Raw genomic sequence first — 22,478 nt, forward strand, 5'->3', positions numbered from 1 at the left:
ATTGAACAAACAGATGCCTGGGCTACCACTCATTTAGAAGATCAAATTAGAAAAATTGTCAGGATGAACATTTGTCTATCTGAGGTGTAAGAATATTAATAATAAAGAATCATAGGTACTTGACACAGTGGTTGCTGATTAATTTTCACCAGCCACTCTACTGAAACTAACAATCAATATTATGCTGCATGCTCCTGTTACCTCACATTTGTTCCTAACAACACAAACAAAAATTTTATATATAAGACCAGCAGTACAAGAAAGTTTAACAAATTACATTTTTTTATTGAAAGTAAAAATCAAAATGTTATATCACATCAATTGCACATTCACGTAACATGGCGTACAATATTTCTAGGCACACTGTAACTTAACACTAAAGAAATACTGGATATCCAGTTGTGCAGAATTAAAACTATAGCTGACATGTCTACACATAATTGTATTCAAAGGTGAGAAATTACAATTTTTCCACAAGTATCTGCTAAATCATTCCACTGTTCAGGCACATTCATTAAAGGCACAAAGAAAAGCCATAAAGTTGAGTGAAGTGTAAAAATGACTTCTCAATTCTTCACATCACATTTTTCTCTTCCATAATCACAATGTGCTGCATTTAATGCCAATAAATCTGTAAAAGAAACAACTATCAGTAATTAACATTAATTTAACAACAAATATATTACTCATGTTGTACTATTAAAGGAAGAAAAAAGGAATTTGATAAAGATCTGCACTGAGGGAAAAACTTGCATAGGATACACACAGTTAAAAGGCAGTTCTGGTATTTGTCAAATGTCTGATTAGAACCAGAGTATCTATCAACCAAGACTTTAATTTGAGGCATCTATAAAACACACATTACCATTTTCTTTTCAAAAATAAATAGCACAACAAAATTATAATGCAATGCTGGTACTACATGCAGTGTATTAGCCAGCAAGAGTATTATGAGGGGTGGATGGATGGTGGAGGAACAAAGAGGAAACACTATGGAAAAAAAAGAGGGGGAGAAAGAGTGGGGGTGGGGGGGGGGAGGGGAGGGTTTGGAAGGGAACATTATGCTAATAGCAATTTAAACGGTGAAACTCATTTATGAGACATAAGAAAATATTGGAAAACTAAATATGGAAATTACAGATTGAATGATAAATGGCAACAGGACACAACATCAAAGTGCAAACAGGATATATAACTGTAAGAATATGAGTCCAACAGAAAATGAAAATGGACTTTATTTTAGGCATTATGGAGAAAACACCAGTTGATTCAACCAATACTGGTGGCTTCAATAAACATTTTTTGAAGAGTATCAATTTATTTTTGTACAAGGCAGTGTTATTCAGTACTACAGAATTTGAAACTTTCAAGTAAATTAAAACTGTGTGTCAGACAACCAGAAGTTGAACATAAGAATTATGTATTTCGTGGACCCAGATCCAGTTCAGTTCACAGTTTTAATCTGCCAGCAAGTTTCAAATCAGCACACATGCTGCTAGACAGTGAAAATTCATTCTGGATGCACCGAACGGAGTGATGCAGTGGTTAGCACAATGGACTTGCATTCAGGAGGATGATGGTTCAAATCCGCATCCGGCCATCCAAATTGAAGTTTTCTATGATTTGCCTAAATCACTCCAGGCAAATGATGGGATGGGTCCTTTGAAAGACACAGCCAATTTCCTTCCCCAAACTTGACACAATGCACCTCTAATGAGCTTTATGTCGACAGGACATTACATCCAATCTTCCTTCATTCTGGACTATAAATTATTCACCTGACCAACTACAAGGGCAATTTTAGAAATGTTTCTGAATTCTGGTCACACTACAATTAAATCTTCAAATTTAGCCATAGAAGGAACATACATACTACATATACATATTTAGTTATAAGCCATAAAACTATAACATAAAAGGCAGTTTCTACAATTGTTTCACAATTACTGAGGTTAACACTGATTATGTCCACCTCCTTAGTAGCACACTGGTCCACCTTTGAAATGCAATACAGAAACAACTCTGTGTGGCTTGGAAAAACAACAGTTTTGGGTGGTTGGTTTAAAAGAGGAGAAAAGGGACCAAACTATGAGGTCATTGGTCCCTTGTTCCTAATAAAACAATGCCACAAGTATGAGAATAGAACAGACGAGACATATAACACAAAATGTAAAGAAAGGAAAGACCACTAGAATGAAGGAAAGGCAACGAACACTAAAAGGAACAAAAAAGGACAAGGAAACAACAGAGAGATGCAAGAAACAGTTAGGAGAAGTAAAACAAAGAAGCAGATTACATTAGCTGGCTGACCACGAAAATAAAAAGGAAAAGGCAGTCACCCTGCAACACATTAAAATCTCCGCCCTAAGGAGGAGAGAAAAGGGGCACTAAAACTCAGATTAAATGATAAAACCCACACTCAAGGATGAAACTTACAACCAAATCAGCCTATGAAGCGTTGTCTGCTAAAATCAATGATAACGAGTTTGGCAACCGAAGATGAAGTCACAGGGCAGCCAGAGGAGTACAGAGCAGAAGAATATGGGCCACTGTCAACCGGGCGCTGAGGTAGGTCTTCACGGCGCAGGACGTAGCCGTGGGTCACCCAGACATGGCCAATGCGGAGCCGGCAGAGAACCACGGAGTCCCTGCAAGAGGCCCTAATCGAGGACTTCCACACATTCATGGTCCCCATAATGGCTCTTAGTTTGTTGTGCGTACTGAAATTTTGCCACTCCGTCTCCCAAAGTTGAAAAACCTTGTGGCATAATAACAAACGCAGGTCAGTTGCAGGGATGCCCATCTCCAGAAGTGGTTTCCGTGTAGCTCGTTTGGCCAGCCTGTCAGCAAGTTCATTTCCTAGGATTCCGACGTGACCAGGGGTCCCATGAACGGAGATACTGAAGTGCACGAGAAATGGCCACCAGCTCTGCAATGAATACACCACAGGCATCGGGTAAGGAATGCTGTTCAATATGGCCATCGTGAACGTACGCAAAGCCTATGTGACCATCAGCCATCAGTGTAAACCACTTCAGAGCCCCGGAACACATTAAGAATCGAGAGGAAGTGACTGCAGAGAGTCACAGGGTTAACGGAGTCCTAAGGGCCACATGACAGGTCCAGATGAAGCTGTGGCCAAGGTGTACACCATGGAGGCATATGTGAATGGACCACAAAAAGAGGTGCTAAAGAGAAGGACTCCAGTTCGGAGAGAACGGAGCGCACACGAACCGCAATCGTTAGCTTCAACCTGGGTCGCTGATACGGGAGATGGACTGCCGCAGGGAGGAAAAGGAGATGTTAATTCGGATGCTCAGGAGCACTACGAATGTGTGCTGCATAACTGGCAAGCAGTTGCGCACATCTGATCTGCACTCGAGGAACCAACAAGGCCTTGGTAGGTTTCCTGAGATTTGTAGCACAATATGTTTATACATGGATCACATAATTCCTATAAATTACTGGCTGGTGGTATTATAGTGTCGCAGACATATTCTGTTGGATTCAGATTACGCAAATTTGAGCCAATACATCAACGTTAGTTCACTATCACGCTACTCAGACCACTGTAGCATGTTCTGGACTTGTGATTTGGACTGTTATCCTGCTGAAAGATGCCTCCGTCATCAGGGAAGACATCAAGCATGAAGGGTGCAAGTAGTCTGCAATGATGTTCATTAGTCCGTACTCTCATGGTGCCTTTGATTATTACCACAGGTCCCATTGTAACTGAAGTGAATAGCATATTACTGGTTTCACCTAGCCTGCATTTGTGGCATGAGGCATGTTTAGTGCAGTTATCTGCCTGGATATTGGAGCTGCTGGATACAACCATCCACGTAGTGTGACCAGGTGATATGTTTACGCTATTTTACAGTCCAATGCCAAAGATACTTGCTCACTGCAATCATAATTGACAATGTTGATAGGTCAACATGGGAGCACACAGGGGTCACCTGTTGCAGAGCCCAATGTTCAGCAATGTGAATGGCACTACAAAACACCTGGGCCTCTGCTACTTATGTCTGTTGTTAGATTTGCCACAGATTGCCACCATTAAGCTTAACAGTGCAGGCATGCCTCTGACTTCTATGTTCTTTGATGCAGTGTGGATGTCCAACATCTTGTTGCCTACTCATGGTTTCACTATCTTTCACCAGTTTCCATAAATCTTCATGACAGTAGCATGTGGAAGCTACTTCACTGTTTACAAGATGCTTGTACTCAGGTGCCAGGCCATAACAATCTGCCTTTTCCAAAGTTGCATACATTAGTGGATTTGCCTTCTGTGGCTCATATTGTGACTAAAATGGTTCTCCATTCATCTCTGCTTAAGTTGTATACTTTTCTTACCATGTGTCATGTGACTACAATGCCATCAGGCAGTATACAATATCATGGTAGGCAAGAATCATAATGTTTTGGCTCATCAGTGTGTATTAATATATCAGACATGAAGGAGTTACCTTAAACAAATACCATTTGTGTTGCAAATTAATGTGAATAAAAGCACACTGGTTTGATTCCTATAAACACCTATAATACAAATATGTCATACAGTATTTATGTTTGTTGGCGCATTTTCAACTTCATACAAAAGAGTTTTGAAAGAGCTGGTGTAAAATAGGTGTTTTATTTTTGGACAAGATTTTGCCATTTTTAATTGACTGTGTGACATCAATAAAACATTTCTTAAAATGTGTGTACACTACTTATCATTCAAAGAAGCCAAAATGCAACATTCACTCAACAAATTATGACCATACATACATGTTACATGGTAAAGGATCAGATATGGCTCACTGTTCCTGCTTCTGTAAATAGAAGATTGCAAAAGATGCTTCTTTCAGTTATTTCTTAACTTGTTAAAATGTATTTCTGCTTTGTTGGGAAGAGAGTGATGCCTCCGGTGGGTGGGAGCTCTACTGGGTCAATGTATTAAATATATGGTGAAAGATGTAACTGTTCGAAATCTTACACTTTTTGCTGGGGATTGATATAGATCAAAAGTGATTACTTTATAACTACATACTCAAAATGTGGAATGAAATAAAATTAAAATAATTACAAACAGTAACTTTCCTGTAACAGTACAACCCACACAGAGAGCTTCAGACACACAATATTTGAAATAGTGCAGTGCTGCTACTCATTATTATTTACTATTATTATTTCTTTCCTTTCTCAGACGTTATGTCTAGTTAAAAATGGAAAGTGACGCGGACCTTGATCAAGTGTGACTTCCTTTTAATTGTACAGTATATGTTACATTGCATTTAGGAACTTTTGGGTAATTGAACATTATCAATAATTACAGATTTCTGTAGTTGTATATATACATTTGGATGTAACTGTATTGCATTGATGTACTGGTGGATATTGTGTGGTATGGCTCCTGTAGTTGATAGTATAATTGGTATAATGTCAACTTTATCCTGATGCCACATGTCCTTGACTTCCTTAGCCAGTTGGATGTATTTTTCAATTTTTTCTCCTGTATATTTGTTGTATTGGGTATGGATATTTCAATTAGTTGTGTTAATTTCTTCTTTTTATTGGTGAGTAGATGTCAGGTTTGTTATGTGGTGGTGTTTTATCTGTTATAATGGTTCTGTTCCAGTATAATTTGTATTCATCATTCTCCAGTACATTTTCTGGTGCATACTTGTAAGTGGGAATGTGTCGTTTTATTAGTTTATGTTGTATGGCAAGTTGTTGATGTGTTATTTTTGCTACATTGTCATGTTTTCTGGTGTATTCTGTATTTGGTAATATTGTACTTCCGCTTGTGATGTGATCTACTGTATCTATTTGTTGTTTGCAAAGTCTGCATTTATCTGTTGTGGTATTGGGATCTTTAATAAAATGATTGCTGTAATATCTGGTGTTTATTGTTTGATCCTGTATTGCAATCATGAATCCTTCCGTCTCACTGTATATCTTGCCTTTTCTTAGCCACGTGTTGGATGCGTCTTGATCGATATGTGGCTGTGTTAGATGATACGAGTGCTTGCCATGTAATGTTTTCTTTTTTCAATTTACTTTCTTCGTATCTGTTGATGTTATGTGATCTAAAGGGTTGTAGAAATGGTTATGAAATTGCAATGGTGTAGCCGATGTATTTAAATGGGTGATTGCTTTGCATATTTTGGTAGTTTCTGCTCGTGCTATAAAAATTTTTCTTAAATTGTCTACCTGTCCATAATGTAGGTTTTTTATGTCGATAAATTCCCTTCCTCCTTCCTTTCTGCTTAATGTGAATCTTTCTGTTGCTGAAGGTATGTGATGTATTCTATATTTGTGGCATTGTGATCATGTAAGTGTGTTGAACGCTTCTAGTTCTGTGTTACTCCATTTCACTACTCCAAATGAATAGGTCAATATTGGTATAGCATAAGTATTTATAGCTTTTGTCTTGTTTCTTGCTGTCAGTTCTGTATTTTTGTTAGCCTTTGTCTATATTTTTCTTTTAGTTCTTCTTTAATATTTGTATTATCTATTCCTATTTTTTGCCTGTATCCTAGATATTTATAGGCATCTGTTTTTCCATCGCTTCTATGCAGTCGCTGTGGTTATCCAATAAGTAATCTTCTTGTTTAGTGTGTTTAACTATGCTATTTTTCTTACGCTTGTCTGTTCCAAAAGCGATATTTATATCATTGCTGAATACTTCTGTTATCTTTAGTAATTGGTTGAGTTGTTGCTGCCAGTAGTTTTAGATCATCCATGTATAGCAAATGTGTGATTTTGTGTTGGTATGTTCCAGTAATATTATATCCATAATTTGTATTATTTAACATGTTGGATAATGGGTTCAGAGCAAGGCAGAACCAGAAAGGACTTAATGAGTCTCCTTGGTATATTCCACACTTAATCTGTATTGGCTGTGATGTGATATTATTTAAATTTGTCTGGATATTAAGTGTGGTTTTCCAATTTTTCATTACTATGTTTAGGAACAGTATCACTTTAGGATCTACTTTGTATATTTCCAATATCTGTAGTAACCATGAGTGGGGTACACTATCAAAAGCTTTTTGCTAATCAATGTATGCGTAGTGTAGTGACCTTTGTTTAGTTTTAGCTTGATATGTCACCTCGGCATCTATTATCAGTTGCTCTTTACATCATTGTGCTCCTTTGCAGCAGCCTTTTTGTTCATCATTTATAATTTTGTTCTGTGTTGTATGTCATTAATTTCTATTGTAATGACTGAAGTTAATATTTTGTATATTGTTGGTAGGTATGTTATGGGGCGATATTTTGCTGGGTTTGCTGTGTCTGCTTGATCTTTAGTTTTCAGATAAGTTATTCCTTGTGTAAGTGTATCAGGGTCTGCAATGTAACTATTAAATAATTTATTAAAAACAAAGATTCCAAGACTTACCAAGCGGGAAAGCGCCGGTAGATAGGCACAATAAATAAAACACACAAACACACACACAGAATTTCTAGCTTTCGCAACCGACGGTTGCTTCTTCAGGAAAGAGGGAAGGAGAGGGAAAGACGAAAGGATGTGGGTTTTAAGGGAGAGGGTAAGGAGTCATTCCAATCCCGGAAGCGGAAAGACTTACCTTAGGGGGAAAAAGGACAGGTGTACACTCGCGCACACACACACATATCCATCCGCACATACACAGACACAAGCAGACATTTTCTTCATCAAACAATTGTTAGCCTCATTTTCATAACCTGCCAGTACATACCCAGTCCTTTGAATACAATGTATGCATAGGATAGTGACCTTTGTTTAGTTTTAGCTTGATATGTCACCTCGGCATCTATTATCAGTTGCTCTTTACATCATTGTGCTCCTCTGCTTGTGTCTGTGTATGTGCGGATGGATATGTGTGTGTGTGCGAGTGTACACCTGTCCTTTTTCCCCCTAAGGTAAGTCTTTCCGCTCCCGGGATTGGAATGACTCCTTACCCTCTCCCTTAAAACCCACATCCTTTCGTCTTTCCCTCTCCTTCCCTCTTTCCTGAAGAAGCAACCGTCGGTTGCGAAAGCTAGAAATTCTGTGTGTGTGTTTTATTTATTGTGCCTATCTACCGGCACTTTCCCCGCTTGGTAAGTCTTGGAATCTTTGTTTTTAATATATTTTTCCCATGTGGAAGTTTCATTCAATTTTATTTACACCATCATTAATTTGAACCCAACAATTATGTTTGTTAAATAATTTAGTTAGATGTGAATGTGTTGAGGTGAACTTCTTTAGCCAGAAATTTGCTATTTTATCTTTTCCATGGGCTTTCCAATTATGTGTAGAATTAATTGCTCGGGTGACTTCATGTAGCATAATTATCACTTCAGGCATTTGTGGTATCATCTTGTATGTGTCTGTTTCTGCTTGTATCCACCGTGCATGTCTATTATGTTGTACAGAGTTTGACAATATGTTGCTCCAGAAGTGTTCCATGTCTGTTATGTTTGGTGGATTGTCTATTTTAATGTGTGTGTTATCCATTGTCTGATAAAATTTCTTTTGGTTTGTGTTGAATGTTTGGTTTTGTTTCCATTTTCACTTTTTTTTGTATCTTCTAAGTCGTTTGGCCAATGCTTGTAATTTCTGCTTCTTTTCATCTAATTGCTCTGTTACTTCTTGTTGTGAGATTTTACCTAACCTTTTTCGTTTTTGTCTGATATTTCATTTCTTATAAATTGTGTTAGCTGTCCGATGTCTCTTCTCAGTTTTTTATTCTGATCTGTAGCCTGTGTTACCGTGCTGGTTTTGTGGTTTTCTTGTGTGTGTTGGTTGGTTCTGATCTCTGCCTAGTGTGTATTTAGTGTAGTGAGTGCTCCTATATAAACCAGTAGTTGTAACTCTGCCATAATTGTATTTTCATTTATTTTGTTGTGTATGATTGAGTTGATAGTTATCGTTGTTTTGATTTGTCGGTTATTTGGGGGTCTATGCAAGAATGGTCTAATATCTGTATTTGTGTCTTTGTATTCTATATATGTCAGCTGCAATTTTTCTTCTATATCTAACACGTGTGTCACTTCGTGTTCTATTTGTGCTTGTTCTGGTGGTTGTCTTAAGATTTCGTTGTTTTATTATTATTATTATTATTATTATTATTACTTAAAAGGACTCAATTATGAGGTTAGTAGTCCTGTCAAAGAGAAAAGTATTAAAATGTATTAAAAGTTTGCTAAATATTGCAAGAGTATATGTTTGAAAATTAATTCCTTTACTTTTAGTTAATACATGTAATGTATTACTTCCATAAAAAAGAAGAAATAGATACCTAAAATTAGTGATAATTATTATGTCAAAAAAAGGGACAAATTTGTGAGCCAAGGTAGTGAGAGCCATAGCTTGAGGATCCCTTAGGACTGGTACCTATTGAGTAAGGAAGCCTTCACATAACAGTATTTGTGACAGAGGAGACTGCCATGATGGTGTACAAAGTAGCTTACCTTAATGAATGTGTAACTCCCAATAAAGCTTAACATGCATTTTCAGTTAGCTAAGTTAACAATATACCACTTGGCACATTATCGGATTATCTTTTGTAAATCATACTTCACTTTAATAACTGTTCTGTATCAGAATCTACACACAGTGTTTTGTTGGAGCACATTATCGGATTATCTTTTGTAAATCATACTTCACTTTAATAACTGTTCTGTATCAGAATCTACACACATAGTGTTTTGTTGGATAAAGTTACAGAGCCACATGTTTATGTATCCTACCATACTTCTAGCTAATTCATTTACATACATTCTACATCATACATAGTGACTTGCAACATTTTTGTTTTTACTTCTTTCAAAGGAAGAGAGGAGTGTCAGTATCAAAGTCATTGCCAGTATGAAGCACTGACTTGCCAGAGGAGTACTGGCAAGAGAAGCAGAAATAGCATATTCAAGAAACTTCTCTGACATGTGCATTAAGTGATTTACAGAAATAAGAAAAACTAAAGCAATGCTCAAGTGTGTTTTCATTATCCCATTGTCTATGTTTTACCCAGATTTCCTATTACAGTACTGATAGTAGTGCTCTCTCTCTCTCTCTCTCTCTCTCTCTCTCTCTCTCTCTCTCTCTCTCTCTCTCTCTCCCCCCCCCCCCCCCCCCCTTAGTTCCTGCATGAGTCAGCAATGCAGCACTTACAATAATTCATGATTCTTTTAATGTTGGTGAGCACTGGCTCTACAGGACACATTGAATGCCATACTTGGCACTCTCAATGCCAAAGCAGTCTGAGCACGAATGTGAGTAATAGGATTCCTCCAGATAGCATTCCATACATGTTCTACAAGATTTAGGTCAGCAGTTCCAACTGGTACCTCCTAGCTTACAAGATGAAGTCATTGCAGAAGAATAAGGATGTACTCACAAATTAAGTGTGGTTTATTTGAAGACCTATACAATTACAGTTTCATGTGAAAAGACATGGATCTGCCTGTGTCCACCAAAAATGATCACTACCCACATGGACACTGTTTCATCCCAAAGCATTCCTTTTCAGGTATGTTTGATGCATGATAATTAATTCTAGCTTCTCCTCATGCTAGGTCAAACAGGTTCTATTTACAAAGAAAATGTTCTTCCACCAATTGTTTTGCAGTGAACATAACATGCCTAGAGAGAGAAAAAAAAAAAAACCTATCTTAAGCATATAGTTGTCATGTCAGAGAAGCATCATCACAGTTTGCAATTACCATCTTACTGCAAGTAGCAAGGGTTCAATTAGATCTGGGGTAGAGGGTAAAACTATGGGGTCATCGGTTCTTCCATCACGGTCAATAGAGTTCCTCTAGAAGGAAAAGGGTAGTCAGCCAAATAGTTTCTTAATAATTCATCTAGAATAATGAAACAAGCAAAAGGAAGGATATAGGTAAAACAGCCTTGCAATGGCAATAAAATAGCATGAGGTGGGGAAAGTGCATTGACCGAGTGCAACTAGAGCTCCCTCCCAGAATTCCCACATGGCAGGAATCATGCCTTCCGTGTCCTACCAGTGCTTATCCCCTCCAATGTTCAGTGTAAAAGAGTGAAGGAAAAATCAAACCACCAATACGACAGGAAGTAGTAAAATAACACACATGCTTTACACCAACAAGAAATACAAAAATTTGAAGAGATTCAAAGGGCCAGGAATCACACTGGTTCATCAGACAGAGGCAGCCTGAAGGCTCAGGGCTGATTACGAGGCGAGAGGTAACCCTTGACCTCGACGACAGCTGACGAGGTCACATAACGAAAATTCATAAGTATGATAATCATACTGTCAGTTAAAACATTAAGACCTAGGCTGCCAATTGGGTGTAGATAGCTATGACTAAGGCTAATGAATTAGTTAGTTTCAGGGTTTGTTGCACAGCAGTAAAAATTTTGGTGGAGACATGCTACCAGTCCCCCCCATGAACCATGGACCTTGCCGGTGGTGGGGAGGCTTGCGTGCCTCAGCGATACAGATGGCCGTACCGTAGGTGCAACCACAACGGAGGGGTATCTGTTGAGAGGCCAGACAAACGTGTGGTTCCTGAAGAGGGGCAACAGTCTGCATGATTGACTGATCTGGCCTTGTAACATTAACCAAAACGACCTTGCTGTGCTGGTACTGCAAACGACTGAAAGCAAGGGAAACTACAGCCGTAATTTTTCCCGAGGGCATGCAGCTTTACTGTATGATTAAATGATGATGTCGTCCTCTTGGGTAAAATATTCCGGAGGTAAAATAGTCCCCCATTCGGATCTCCGGGCGGGGACTACTCAAGAGGACGTCGTTATCAGGAGAAAGAAAACTGGCGTTCTACGGATTGGAGCGTGGAATGTCAGATCCCTTAATCGAGCAGGTAGGTTAGAAAATTTAAAAAGGGAAATGGATGGGTTAAAGTTAGATATAGTGGGAATTAGTGAAGTTCGGTGGCAAGAGGAACAAGACTTTTGGTCAGCTGAATAAAGGGTTATAAATACAAAATCAAATAGGGGTAATGCAGGAGTAGGTTTAATAATGAATAGGAAAATAGGGGTGCGATTAAGCTACTACAAACAGCATAGTGAACGCATTATTGTGGCCAAGATAGACACAAAGCCCAAGCCTACTACAGTAGTACAAGTTTATATGCCAACTAGCTCTGCAGATGATGATGAAATTGAGGAAATGTATCATGAGATAAAAGAAATTGTTCAGGTAGTGAAGGGAGATGAAAATTTAATAGTCATGGGTGACTGGAATTCGTCAGTAGGCAAAGGGAGGGAAAGAAACATAGTAGGTGAATATGGATTGGGGGGAAGAAATAAAAGAGGAAGCCGTCTGGTAGAATTTTGGACAGAGCATAACTTAATCATAGCTAATACTTGGTTCAAGCATCATAAAAGAAGGTTGTATACATCGAAGAATCCTGGAGATACTAAAAGGTTTTCAGATAGATTATATAATGATAAGACAGAGATTTAGGAACCAGATTTTAAATTGTAAGACATTTCCAGGAGCAGGTGGGGATTCCGACCACAATCTACTGATTATGAACTGTAGATTAAAACTGAGAAACTGCAAAAAGGTGGGAATTTAAGGAGATGGGACCTGGATAAACTGAAAGAACCAGATGTTGTAGAGTGTTTCAGGGAGAGCATAAGGGAACAATTGACAGGAATGGAGGAAAGAAATACAGTAGAAGAAGAATGGGTAGCTCTGAGGAATGAAGTAGTGAAGGCAGCAGAAGATAAAGTAGGTAAAAAGACGAGGGCTAATAGAAATCCATGGGTAACAGAAGAAATATTGAATTTAATTGATGAAAGGAGAAAATATAAAAATGCAGTAAATGAAGCAGGCAAAAAGGAATACAAACGTCTCAAAAATGAGATCGACAGGAAGTGCAAAATGGCTAAGCAGGGATGGCTAGAGGACAAATCTAAGGATGTAGAGGCTTATCTCACAAGGGGTAAGATAGATACTGCCTACAGGAAAATTAAAGAGACCTTTGGAGAAAAGAGAGCCACTTGTATGAATATCAAGAGCTCAGATGGAACCCAGTTCTGAGCAAAGAAGGGAAGGCGGAAAGGTGGAAGGAGTATATAGAAGGTTTATACAAGGGCGATGTACTGGAAATGGAAGAGGATGCAGATGAAGATGAAATGGGAGATACAATACTGCGGGAAGAGTTTGACAGAGCACTGAAAGATCTGAGTCGAAACAAGGCCCCGGGAGTAGACAACATTCCATTTGAACTACTGACGGCCTAGGGAGAGCCAGTCGTGACAAAACTCTACCATCTGGTGAGCAAGATGTATGAGATAGGCGAAATACCCACAGACCTCAAGAAGAATATAATAATTCCAGTCCCAAAGAAAGCAGGTGTTGACAGATGTGAAAATTACCGAACTATCAGTTTAATAAATCACAGCTGCAAAATAGTAACGCGAATTCTTTACAGACGAATGGAAAAACTGGTGGAAGCAGATCTTGGGGAAGATCAGTTTGGATTCTGCAAAAATGTTGGAACACGTGAGGCAATACTAACCTTACGACTTATCTTAGAAGAAAGATTAAGAAAAGGCAAACCTACGTATCTAGCATTCGTAGACTTAGAGAAAGCTTTTGACAATGTTGACTGGAATACTATCTTTCAAATTCTAAAGGTGGCAGGGGTAAAATACAGGGAGTGTAAGGCTATTTACAATTTGTACAGAAACCAGATGGCAGTTATAAGAGTCGAGGGGCATGAAAGAGAAGCAGTGGTTGGGAAGGGAGTGAGACAGGGTTGTAGCCTCTCCCCGATGTTATTCAATCTGTATATTGAGCAGGCAGTAAAAAAAAAAAAAAAAGAAAAATTTGGAGTAGGTATTAAAATTCATGGAGAAGAAATAAAAACTTTGAGGTTCGCCGATGACATTGTAATTCTGTCAGAGATGGCAAAGGACTTGGAAGAGCAGTTGAACGGAATGGACAGTGTCTTGAAAGGATGATATAAGATGAACATCAACAAAAGCAAAACGAGGATAATGGAATGTATTCAAATTAAATCGGGTGATGCTGAGGGAATTAGATTAGGAAATGAGACACTTAAAGTAGTAAAGGAGTTTTGCTATTTGGGGAGCAAAATAACTGATGATGGTCGAAGTAGAGAGGATATAAAATGTAGACTGGCAATGGCAAGGAAAGCGTTTCTGAAAAAGAGAAATTTGTTAACATCGAGTATAGATTTAAATGTCAGGAAGTTGTTTCTGAAAGTATTTGTATGGAGTGTAGCCATGTATGGAAGTGAAACATGGACGATAACTAGTTTGGACACGGAGAGAATAGTAGCTTTCGAAATGTGGTGCTACAGAAGAATGCTTAAGATTAGATGGGTAGATCACATAACTAATGAGGAGGTATTGAATAGAATTGGGGAGGAGTTTGTGGCACAACTTGACAAAAAGAAGGGACCGGTTGGTAGGACATGTTTTGAGGCATCAAGGGATCACAAATTTAGCACTGGAGGGCAGCGTGGAAGGTAAAAATCGTAGAGGGAGACCAAGAGATGAATACAGTAAGCAGGTTCAGAAGGATGTAGGTTGCATTAAGTACTGGGAGATGAAGAAGCTTGCACAGGATAGAGTAGCATGGAGAGCTGCATCAAACCAGTCCGAGGACTGAAGACCACAACAACAACAACATGCTACCAGTGGGAGGTGGAGGGGATGGTAGTGTTCACACATACAATAAGGTGGTGCAGTTTGTCTAAGGATGTGCTTCTTGGTAGTTGCTTTGGTTAACTGGCCTGCAAGTGAATTCCCCAAGATCTCAACATAATCTGAGATTCAGGTGCATCATCAAAAGGGGCACAGAGAATATTATCAATAGTGAGCACCAACGAGTGTCAAGGGTAACAGTAGTTACAGTCTGTAAGCTGTGCATGGAGCCACTACAAATTAAGGAAGACTCGTGTGCAAATGTGGTGAGGAGCATAACGGCTACCAAATCCACTATGAAAAAGCTGCATCTATACCACAAGCTGTATTGTTCACTGCCCTTATATATGTGAAGACATGAACAGTTCAGTCATCAACTCTTCAGCCAGGCATAAACAGCTCAAGTCATCAACTCTTCAGCCATCAGTATAAATTATTTCTGAACTGTTGTACTCATTCAGCACCAGCTGAACACCTACTGGACAGCACAAAGGTCTACAACATCCTATGCAATGAGGAACATATCATGATGCATTTGTGGACAAAGTGCACAAAAGGAGGTGGTTGTGAAAGCAACCCATTATGTGGGTTCAGCTTTAGTCTTTGTATCTTCTTTTTTTTCTTTTCTTCTTGTGAATTTGAAAGAAAGGTCAATTCTCTGCACCTTCCATGGATGTTGGCTGTAAATGGGATGAAAACTACAATGGCTTGGGTGATTAAAACCATGGGGGTGAACAACCATCAGTCAGTAAAATTACTCCTGTATGGGCATGTGTGTGAGGATAAGGGGGCTGAAGTCTCCTGAGCAAACGTAGAAGAGATGGGCAGGGGTGTAACAAGGAATCCCTCCATCATGTGAAGAGGTGTGTGCCAGCTGCCAGTGTCTCTAGCACTGATTGTGTGGGGGTGGTGATGGGAGCTTTCACCTTTGTTGTAAAGGCTGGTTTAGTTACCTTTTGTGCAAAATTATTGTCTTCTGAACAGGATGGAGACAATCATACTTTTTTCTAGCTTCCTGGTACATTAGACAATCACGAGCTTTGTACACACACATTTTGTGTTCTTTCTTAAATTCTTGTTTAGTCTTAAACAGCAGAGGGATTACTCTTTACAGTTGGTGCAAAGTGAGTGCTATTTGCAAGCTTTGTGTACCAGCTGCTCTCAGTAATTACACATTGGATCATTTATGAGAAGTTAAAATTATGGTGAAAATGCTAAACATTTACATCAATATATCATTTTTTTTGCTTTTTCTCGTATCGGCTCAATATCGAAGGCATAAATAAATACTCCCATGTGTACCCTACAGCAAACAATGTAAACAATTTGGTTTTCTAGGTTTGCAAGTAGTCCACCATAGAAAAATTACACCTTGAATCACAACACAGCCTCCAGTGAGGCATTACTAACAGAAATGTCACCAAATTTACAGCAGGAGAGTAGGGCCCATGATCAAGCAAGGAATGTCATTTCAATCAATATACGGCCATTTCAGATTTCCTCCCCCATCAAAGTAATGCCCTCTGATTTTTACAATGTTACTTATAATCCGCCTTGATTGCAAAATTTTTATTCATATGACCAGTTTCGGTTCATCTAGAACCATCTTCAGATCTGATATTTCTGTGAAAGTTGCTGGATTTGGACTGGCTACTCCTGTAACAGAAATATCAGATCTGAAGATAGTTCTAGATGAACCGAAACTGGTCATATGAATAAAAATTTTGCAATCAAGACAGATTATAAGTAACATTGTAAAATGAACTGATTGCTGCTATCCTATCAGACATTATGTCTGTTTTTGCAAATAATGCCTCCGAGTTTGTTTACAGTTTTTCTCACAAAGGAATAAAGATTCTGTAGCCAACAAGGATTCATCGTCTGCCACAGTAAAGGCCAGGAACTTTGTGAATATTTCTCTCCCTGTCTTGTGTATCATTTCTCCTCCCACTTTGTGCAAAGGAGGGGCGGGTGGGGGGCTTTACCTTGGGTTTGTTATGTTTCTGCACTGTACCATCCATTTCTATCAGATGAGGATGCAGGAGTCATATACCTATCAGTGTCAAACAGTATGCTTTTAATTACAATTTCTCCACCTTGGTGCTGCCCCTTCTGACGATAGTTCTTCCTACAGCTACCAAAGTGCCACAACAATGGCTATCTGGCGTGGAAAGAGTTTTCTTGAGCCCAGATATGATAGGGACATATTCCTACAGTGCATGTTACATGCCAGTATGCATTTCTGTTCAGAGACAGACAGTGGTAGGAAAGCATGGAAAGGATGGGGTTTGCTTATACATGGTGGCAGAAAGGGCAGACACCTCCAATGTTGCCAAGTATTACAAACTGCTGATGTGGGCAACAATGTGTAAAATTGAAATGCCACTGCTGCCAATTGTTGCAACCTGGAGGAGAGCAGTAATCACCATCAACTTTGACTCAACAGCAAGGTGTCCAGAGGTAGTCTGAATCTCATTTATTGCTGACACTTGGTGGAGAAAGATGAACAGAAAATTTCAAAACTTGGCTCTGCCGTCCACTGTTATATCTTAGCAAAATATGCTGCTGAGAACCCGAGAATATTCTGGTCTCATGTACAATCACTAAGTGGGTCACAGGCAACTACCCAGTCACTCATCAACCAGTCTGGAGTGGCAATAGCAAGCACCAGAAGGAAAGCCGAACTTTTAAATTTCAAATTTAAGAAATCATTTACATAGCAGGATCGTACAGACATACCATCATCTGACTGGTGCACAGATCCAATATGGACTACATAGATATAGGTATCCCTGTCATGGAAAAGCAAATGAATGACTTGAAAACAAATAAGTCACCAGGTATGGATGCAATCCCAATTTGGTTTGGAACCTTACATAGCTTGCGCTTATTACAAATATCACACCCAGTGAAAATTCCCAAGAGACTGGAAAAAAACTGTAGGCAACTCCTGCACACAAAAAGGGTAAAAGAATGGACAATTATCCATAACATTAGTTGGCTGCAGAATATTTCAACACATTCTCAGTTTGAATGTAATAAATATCCTTGAGACAGAAATGCTTCTATCTAAAAAAAAACTGTGCAGATTTAGACAGCATCACTTCTGTGAAACTCAGCTTGCCCTTTTATGATACCCTGTGAAACACGGATGAGGCGGCAGATTCCACATTCCAGAAAGCATTTGACATGTTGCCCCACTGCAGACTGATAAAGATCCAAGCATATGGAATATGTTCCCAGGTCTGTGAGTGGCTCAAAGTTTTCCTTAAGTAACAGAACCCAGTATGATATAACGAAAATTATTAATAATGTCCCAGGGAAGTGTAATACGAGCACTATGGTTTGTTATACATGTAAATGATCTGAGGGATAGGATGAACAGTAATCTGCGACTGTATGCTCATGACACTTTAATAAGTAGCAAAGTGCTGCAACCGAGAGACCATAGAAGAGTACTGTATGACTTAGATGGAATTTCTTCTTGGTGTAATGACTGGTAGCTCGTTCTAAATGTAGAAAAACGTAAGTTAATGCAGATGAGTAGAAAAAACAACCCTGTAATTTTTTTAAATAAAGTATTAGTAGCTCAGCGTTACATCAATTAAATATCTAGACGTGACACTGCAAGCCAAGTATGAGGACAGTCGTAGGGAAGGAAAATGGTTAACTGGATTATTGGGAGAATCTGAGGAAAGTGTAGCTCACCTATAAAATAGAACATATGCGGAACACTAGTGCAACACATCCTTGAGTACTGCCCAAGTGTGCGGAATCCTTACCATGCCAGATTAAAGGACAGGAAGTCAGAGGTGCGTCATTAGATTTGTAACCAGTTGGTTCAATCATAACAAAGTGTTGTGGTGATTTACTTGTTTATTTTGCATGTCCAGGGCTTAGATAACAGTACTAAGAAAATTTAGAAAATAGGCATTTCCAGCCGTCTGTAGAACAATTCTATTGCCACCAATGTAAAATTTACATACAGACTGCAAAGACAAGATAAGAGAAACTAAGGTTCATATGGAGGCTTACAGACATTTGATCCAACTGTGAAAAGAAGACTAAATGAAATGACCTTTTGTGGTACACTCCGTCATGTAACATACAGAGTGTGATCCAAAAGTTCCAAGACTTAACTCACAGCTAGAAATTTAATGGACATTTAAGTACAGCAAACTAAAATTCTTCGAAATATGGTCCTTTAACATCAACACAATGCTGCCAGCGTGTCTTCCACTGTTTGTAACCCTTCTAGAAGGCCTCAGGCGTCATGCTGTCAAGGGCTCTTGTCGAATTCTGCTGGATGGCATCGAATCACTTCCCTTTTAGGCTTATCCTGATTCGTGGAAAGAGGAAAAAGTCACTTGGAGCAAAGTCGGGGCTGTAGGGTGGCTGCAGCAGTGTTGTCACGTTGAACTTGACCTGCTCACAAGTCACGTCCCGCCACCGAAATTTTGGTCAAGTTCAATGTGACAACACTGCCACAGCCACCCTACAGCCTCGACTTGGCTCCAAGTAACTTTTTCCTGTTCCCCCGAATCAAGACAGACCTAAAAAGGAAGCAATTCGACTCCATCAACACCATTCAGCAGGCTTCGATGAGAGCCCTTGACAACACGACGCTTGAGGCCTTCCTGAAGGGCTACGAACAGTGGATGACAGTGTTGACGCTGAAGGATCATATTTTGAAGAATTTTAGTCTGCTGTACTCAAATGTCCAATAAATTTCTAGCTCTGAGTTAAGTCTTGAAACTTTAGAATCACATTTTGTATAATGGCTTACAGAGCATGTATATAGATGCACATGTCATATGGGATATTCATGGGGAGGTGATAGCCCTTAAGAAACATGCGATACATGTGTGGCAGGGGGCCATCATCATGTAGGTACTTTACACCCTCCCACAACCTAGCTCACATCATCAGGTTGACTACTCTGTTGGATTTTTGGCACATTTGTGTATCATTCTCATTATGTGCTTAGGATGAAATAACGCAACTGATGGGACATATGCCTCTTTAAGCAATCTTTCCTGCATGGCCTTCACACTGAAAATTTAAGAGAAATGGAGGGGTGGGGCAGCAGGTCTAACAATGGTGACAATGACACATGACTAAAATAGCAGGGAAGGAAATATAGGCAGAAATGTACCAAATCAGAAGTGTTTTGAGTCTTCTGGAGGATGAATATCACAGTAATACCGGTAGTGTGGGTATTGCGCAGTCTTCCGTACTAGATTCATTTTTTGAGATATACACTAATAACTCTTAATTTAACTACAGGAGATACCTCCAAGTTTGTTCAAAGTGAGTAAGTAAGTAATGCACACACTGACATTCAGCTCTCATGCAGAGGCAACAATTCTTGAAGTAAAACACACAACAATTCTAGGTTTGAGGGTCAATAATGGGAATCTCTAATAAAAAGAATGAACACTGCTGAGATAAAAGTTACATAGTCGAGCTCCCTTGCATTTTTCTAGTTTAAGCAAGATATATGTTGGTACTACGCACCAAAATACTCACTGAAGACTTGTTTATTGTCTAATATAGATATTCTGAATTTACATCAGCATTTTAGTTTATAAAACAAAACGAGTGTTAAATATTGCACAAAAGTATATCCCTACACTACAGATTAGTCTGTTATGACAAACTTTATCTTGCAGTCACTTCTGTTGGTTTCACCAAATCACAACCAGATTACAACCTTCCAACCTAATCTGGGCCTGATGCTACACTACAGATCAGTATATCACCACAGATAAGAACTCAAAGGAAGTCCAGTGTTACTGACAAGCTATTCCCTATAGAAATGTACCGATCTGTCTTACGGTAATTACAGCTCAATAAATGAAATTGAAGAGTAGGAAAGGACTGGCCATCTAAAGAGATTTCTTGTTTTTCTCTTCGTAGAACTGTCTATAGTTACATCCATACTCTGCAGACTTGTGCATGACATAAGGTTCTTTCCAGTGTACTATTTATTACAGTTTCTCATTCTATTAACTTAGGGAATGCAGGAAGAATGACTGTTTGGACGGCTCTGGGTGTATCATAATTAATCTAATCTTGTCCTCACAATCCCTATGGGAGCAGTACATAGGGGATTTAGTATGTTCCTAGAGTAATCTTTTTAAAGCTGTTTCTTGAAACTATGTAAGTACACTTTCTGGCGATAAATTGGGTCTATCTTCAAGTGCCTGCCAGTTCAATTTCTTCAGCATCTGTAACACCCTTCCATGGGTCAAACAAACCTGCAACTATTTATGCTGCTCTTCTCTGTATACTTTCAATATTTCCCGTTGGTCCTGCTTCGTTCAGTTCTCACATACTTAAGTGATATTCTAGGATGCATAACGCAAATTATTTTTTATGTAATCATTTTTGTAAACTGATTGCACTTTCCCAGGATTCTACCAATAAACCAAAGTCTGTCACCACCTTTACAAGTGACTGGGCATTTGTATTTCACAGTATTGAAATATGAGCAACAAGACAGGTGAAATAAAATAATAAACCAAATTTTAATGTATTTATGGAAGGCAGCTTCGTTTAAAAAACTTAAGATAGTGAAATGAATGGAAAATTAAAGTATACAGTGTACACTGAATTTGCAATACGTTTAAACTCAATAAATATGTCAAGCCTTGTGGCAGGTATGAAGGTTCCTTAAGAGCCAGTAGTAATCCCGAAGACAATAAACTGGCTAATTAAATGGACCGTTAAAAACAGAAAATGGATTTTTATCATCAACCTTCCGTCATTTATGATTGTGTGTCATCTGATTCAAGAATACCTTATACTCTGAAGAACTATCGCTTTTTACTGCGACCTGCACACTTGGCATTGTGTTACAGACAGTGGGGTGGAGGGATTTAATTGTGTTGCATGTATTTATGTCGCCAACTTATTTACAACGAAAATAAAACCAATTTCGTCTGCGTAACTCTGCGAGTAGCACTAAGCCTCTGTAGTCAGCAAACAGGAAGACAGAGACAGGTTAAGTCCTACGTCTGAACCTATATATATCGTGAAAATTTTCACTGGCTGTAAACGAATAATTACATAGTAACGTCACAGGTAACACCTGTAAAACTCGTAACAATAAACACTATGGTCTGTGCATCTTGTAACAAAACGCACCTCGTTAAGAACGTCATCGTTATTAAAGTGTTTCCATGTTGCTTCTTCTCCTTGCATAACAACCAAGGCAAGCGCAAATTCCAACCATGCTAATAATCAAACCCAATATAAGCGCTAGAGCGTCTCCAAAGTCGAAATCGCTTGCTGCCTGTGCGCAGTGACATAGAGCCAGGAACACCAGCAAATAATGAAACATTTTTCCTATTTATAACCTTTCGTTCCCAGTCCAGCATCAGTTAACACACACTGTCACAGCTATAACAAACCTCCTAAACCTTCACGCTTTTGATTGACAATGACGTTTCATAACACCAAAACAACAACGATACTATTTACACAACACTGTTGGCAATCAAAGACATTCCCACAACTTGTTCTTCAGTGTTAAAATGGAGAGATATTTCTCCACGTTTACAAAGCAGAATTTCATTTGAAAATCTGAGGAACCCTGACCATGAATACCCGTCGATGTCTCTTTTCGAAACAATAATTGTACTGCTTCTTTACGCTCGAGAAATAGATAATCAAATTTTTCATTAGGAAGTAAATAAAAAATTTTATTCATAAATTATTGACCATGTAAATGAAGTAAAAAAATGTGGAAATCCAGTAGTTAAAAAAGCGATGCAGCTTATATATTTAAATACGTAATTTTTACTTAGCTTATATGTTTATGACCTTTGAGTTTTACTAGGGA

The 22,478-nt window shown here is 38.7% G+C and overlaps 1 long non-coding RNA gene across 1 annotated transcript; it reads right to left on the minus strand.

The window, feature by feature from the left end:
• Window positions 1–264: 264 nt before the first annotated feature.
• On the minus strand, window positions 265–22,263 carry LOC126267379 (uncharacterized). Its single transcript, XR_007548999.1, has 2 exons — window positions 21,782–22,263; window positions 265–631 (listed from the first exon to the last, which is right to left on the minus strand). It is a non-coding gene; the product is annotated as an uncharacterized LOC126267379 (long non-coding RNA).
• Between the last annotated feature and the right edge of the window lie 215 nt (window positions 22,264–22,478).

This window comes from Schistocerca gregaria, chromosome 4 (genome assembly GCF_023897955.1).
Source record: "Schistocerca gregaria isolate iqSchGreg1 chromosome 4, iqSchGreg1.2, whole genome shotgun sequence".
Lineage (NCBI taxonomy): Eukaryota > Metazoa > Arthropoda > Insecta > Orthoptera > Acrididae > Schistocerca > Schistocerca gregaria.